At 42.1% G+C, this 5192-nt stretch overlaps 1 protein-coding gene across 1 annotated transcript in view; it reads right to left on the bottom strand.

Annotated features, from left to right (window-relative positions):
- Positions 1-5192, bottom strand: part of KLHL13 (kelch-like family member 13) — a 302378-nt gene that overhangs the window by 197867 nt on the left and 99319 nt on the right. The window lies entirely within an intron of this gene.

The following is a 5192-nucleotide window of genomic DNA, read 5'->3' as shown; positions in this document are numbered from 1 at the left end:
TGCGCGGGAGGCGAGGGAGCTGGGGCTAGGAGCGTGCTGAGGGTCGGAGCAGAACTCCTCCGCAGTAGCTGTGCGTGGTGAGGATGGGCCCGGAGCGGGGGTGACTGCCAAGTGGCCCTCAGGCCTCCAGAACCCTGGAGTTCACGTTGGAGAACACGTGGCTTCTGGTGCCCAGGAGGCAGGAGAGGTGAAACTGTCAAGTGTCCAGGGAGGGCAGTCCTGCTTAACCACTCCAAGGGGAGGCCCGCCTTTGCCTCCTGCCAGCCCTCTTCAGGGTCCCTCATAGTCAAGGAGGGTCCTGGCACAGGGCGTGCTTCCCCTCGGAGGGGCACACACCTCAACATAAGCCTGACCCAGGCTCTCAGACAATTGTTCATCACTCTTAAAGTATAATGAACGCTATATCTCTCCCTCCCTGCCCAACAAGGAGTTAGTTAACAAAGAGGAAGAATAACAACAAATAACAGCAGTTTAACATTTTGCTGAGCATTTACTATGAGCCAAGCGCTGAACTATTAACTCACAGCTACGCCCCAAGGTCCACGATATTATCATCTCTATTTTACAAATGACGAGATTGAGGCATAAAGGTCAAACAAGTTGTCCAAGGTTACACAATTAGCAAGGGACAGAGCAGGACCTAGGATAGAAAGCAGGGTGATTCTAGTGCTTAAGCCAGTGATGGCGAACCTTTTGAGCTCAGCGTGTCAGCATTTTGAAAAACCCTAACTTAACTCTGGTGCCGTGTCACATATAGAAATTGTTTGATATTTGCAGCCATAGTAAAACAAAGACATATTTTTGATATTTATTTTATATATTTAAATGCCATTTAACAAAGAAAAATCAACCAAAAAATGAGTTCGCGTGTCACCTCTGACACGCGTGTCATAGGTTTGCCATCACTGGCTTAAGCCCTTAACCACAGTACGCTACAACATCCTACCTGCTCCTCTAACTCAGTCTTCACTTTCTCCTCCCAGTTTTGTCAGCCTAGTCCTCAACAAAACCCCCAGCCACGCCTGTTTTTCACCTTTCAGATCTTCTTTCTTTTTGTTCTGTTACAGCCTAGGACCACCTTCTTATACGTCTTCCCTTTCCTTTTCTACTTATAATTCCAGAATAGAAAAATTAAGAGGGAGCTTGCTTTTAGCAATCAGTTTACTCAATGTTTGCTTTTCTTTCATTTTTTAAGGAAGTGATGAAGTGAGTGTGGGGACTGTAGTTCATGTTTCCTAATATTTCTCCCATTGCCTACCATTAAACAGATACAGAATTTGAGATCTCAACATTGCTGACTTGGCATTTCAAATTCAGTACACTGAAATTTTAGTTGTAAGTTTCTGGTAACTTTGAAAATAATCAGCTACTCACAAAGTTTCTAGAACTAAAATCTGATCACAATATTAGTTTTTATCAAACTGGTGAAAAGAAAAGAAAGAATTCCAAATGCGCATGGAATTTGCATTATCTTTTATCTGTTTGTGTATTTTACACAATTCATCTTCATTAACAGAAATTTATTCATTGGCTACTCCACCATGCTTATTCAATAATTATTGTATACCTACATTATAGTAGCCCCCTCCTTATCCACAGGGGATAAGAACCCAAGTGGATCCCTGAAACTATGGATAGTACCAAACCTATGTATACTATAGATATATAGATACACTAGAGGTCCGGTGCATGAAATTCGTGCACTGGAGGGGGGGGTGTCCCTCAGCCCAGCCTGCACCCTCTCCAATCTGGGACCACTCATTGGATGTCCAACTACCAATTTAGGCCCGATCTCAGGGATCAGGCCTAAACCAGCAGTCAGACATCCCTCTCACAATCTGGGACTGCTGGCTCCCAACCGCTCGCCTGCCTGCCTGCCTGCCTGATTGCCCCTAACCACTTCTGCCTGCCAGCCTGCTCACCCCCTAACCACTCCCCTGCCAGCCTGATCGACGCCTAACTGCTCCCCTGCCGGCTCGATTGCCCCCAACTGCCCTCCCCTTCTGACCATCTTGTGACCACATGGGGGTGGCCATCTTTGACCACATGGGCACAGCCATCTTGTGCGAGGGCATGATGGCCAATATGCATATTACCTCTTTATTATATAGGATACCTATGACAAAGTTTAATTTACAAACTAGACACAGTAAGAGATTAACAACAATAACTGACAAAATAAAACAATGATAAAAATTTAATAAAAGTTGTATGAATGTTGTCTCTTTCTCCAATAATTTTTATACTTTTCAATCCAAACCTATTCCTGAATCTGTGTAACCATCCTTTACTTGCAATAAATGGCTTGGTGCCATTAGTTTCAAGGGATTCCCTTGCAAAAGTCTTCCTATAGGCTCAATGCTTTCTGGTACAACACATTTTCTGTCAATCAGAACACATTTTCTGTTCATGTCTTTTACCCACAAATGTACTGCTTTTTCCATCTTAATTAAACACTCATTATACACTATGGCCAAAACTTTTTTTAAAAATCCTCACCAAAGGATGTTTATTGATTTTAGAGAGGAAAGGAGAGAGGAAGAAAGAGAGAGAGAGAAACATCAATGTGAGAAAAATCAATAGGTTGGCCTCACGTACACATGCCAGCCAGGAAACTAACCCACAAGCTAGGCATGTGCCCTGACCAGAAATCAAGCCCATGACCTTTCAGTTCATAGGACAAAGATCCAACCAACTGAAACACACAGGCCAGGGTGGCCCAAAACTTTTGCAGTTTGAGGTGCAACAACAAAACTAGCACAAATTTCCTTTTTTGTTCTTCACAATTTCATGGATAGAAGATTTGTTCTTACCTTAAATCTTAGCGACCTCAGCATACAATTTTCTTCTGTCCTTATTCAGTCAAAAGCTTTAAACTTTTCGCTTAAAGAAAGCACTTTATTGCTTCTCTTTAGCTTATATAAATTGCCAGCATCACTACTCTTCTGCTTTGGAGCCATTATTAAGTAAAATAAGAGTCAAGCACTGCAGTACCATGACAATCTGATAATAGAGACAGCTAAGTTACTAATGTGCAGGTAGCATATACATCATGGAGACACTGGACTAAGGGATGGATTACATCATGGACAAGATGAATCTATAGGGTTCAAAGTTTCATCACGCTACAAGGAATGGCGTACAATTTAAAGCTTATGAATGCTTTATTTCCACAATTTTCCATCTAATATTTTCAGACCACAGTTGTCTATGGATGACTGAAATCTCAGAAAGCAAAATCATGGGTGGGGGACTACTATATATACAAAATGTCTATTAGTTGTAAAACACCTGTTAACATGTTTTCAATCTAATTACGGAGATAGTAAAGGCCCAGTGCACGATTAAATCGTGCACATGTAGAGTCCCCTAGGCCTAGCCTGCCTTCAGGGCCATGTCCGCTGCCCCACAACTCCACCTTGCACGCTCCGTGGACGCTGCTGACACCTTGCGCACTCTGCGGACACTGCCAGAGCTCTGCCCCACAATGCCTCACATGCTCTGTGGAAGCTGCCGGCACCCCGCCCTGCCCGCCATGAGAGCTGCTGCATCACAACCACAGGCCTTTTATGATATAGATGTTTAAAGCAATTTCAGCATGTATGAAAAGCCTGGCACATAGGTTAGAAATCAATAAATACAAAGTGAGTTGATATATATCCAAGTTATTGCTTCATTCCTGCCATTAAAAGGTTCAAGTGGGTTTTTTTACAATAATTTCTCAAACAGAAATGACAGGAAAATGGGATAATCAAGTGTGCCCCCAGCAGAGATTCCTCACACAATGAGAAAACCCTTCAGGTACATAGCAAAGATGGGGGGATCATAGAATCAATGTTTGAACACCTGCTTCACAGTATTTTTCAGGGTTTCAAGTAAAATAAGGCATGTGAAAGTACCTTGTAAACTTGTAAAAAAATATATACAAATGTAAAGCAAAGTTTTTGTTAATATCAGACTAGCCACTAGAACAGTAGTTCTCAACTTTCCTAATGCCGCGACCCTTTAATACGCCTGGGTACTCGTATGTGGGCGTATCTGCATGTGGGCGGACCCACTTGGAGACGGATAGAGGAGCGGTGTCTCGGTTCCTAAGACCATCGAAAATATGTGTTTTCTGATGGTCTTAGGCGACCCCTGTGAAAGGGTCGTTTGACCCCCCCCCAAAGGGGTCACGACCCACAGGTTGAGAACCACTGCACTAGAAGCTAGAAATGTAATTATTTTATATGTTAATCTATAGCCAAAAATATAAAAAAATAGGAAAGGCATTTGGAATAGTATAATAAAAATCTAAAGAATGGGGAGATGTAACAGAGGTCCAGGGAATAAGAAAACAAGTCAAAACAAAATATTAGTGGTGAAAAGAATACAGAAAAGGATGATGGCTATTATGGGCTGAATTAATAAGTTGAAATATCAAACCACAAAACTTCAGAATACAAACTCCTTTGGAGATAAAATCTTTAAAGAGGTAATTCAGTTAAAATTAGGTCTTTATGTTGGGCGCCAATCCAATATGACTATTATCCTTATAACAAGATATTAGGACACATACAAGCATTCACACAGAGGAAAGACCATGTGAGGATACAGCAAGAAGGTGGCCATCTGCAAGCCAAGGAAAGAGACCTTAGAAGAAACCAAACCTGCTGACACCTTGATCTTGGGCACATAGCCTCTCTGAGAACTGTGAGAAAATATCTGTTTGTTGTTTATTGTTGTTTAAACAAATCCAGTCTGTGGTACTTTGTTATGACAGTTATAACAAACTATTATAATAGCAAACATTTTACATATCAGCTTTAGCAATCTATGTATTCGTTACTGTTAATTCCTGCATAACAAATTGCTACAAACTTGGTGGCTGGTCTAAAATCACAGACATTTATTATCACAGTGTCCTTATGTCATCAGTCCAGGCATGGCTGAGCTGGGTACACTGCTCAGGACAAGCATGTCAAACTTGTGGCCCATGGGCCGCATGCAGCCCACAATGAATATTTTTGTGGCCCAGCCAATATAATGGTATTTAAGAAACGTTTTAATGAAAATTTTGTAACTTAATTTTTACAATATCCTGTTATATATAACTAGAGGCCTGTTGCAGGAAGATTCCTGCAAGAATAGGGCTTCGCTCCCGCCTCTGCCGCCTTGGCTCCCTCCCGCCTCCCACCACCTCCCACATCCTC

Source organism: Myotis brandtii, unplaced genomic scaffold (assembly GCF_000412655.1).
Source record: "Myotis brandtii unplaced genomic scaffold, ASM41265v1 scaffold126, whole genome shotgun sequence".
Lineage (NCBI taxonomy): Eukaryota > Metazoa > Chordata > Mammalia > Chiroptera > Vespertilionidae > Myotis > Myotis brandtii.
Note: the sequence above shows the minus strand (reverse complement) of the source record. Positions and strands in the feature narration are given on the sequence as shown.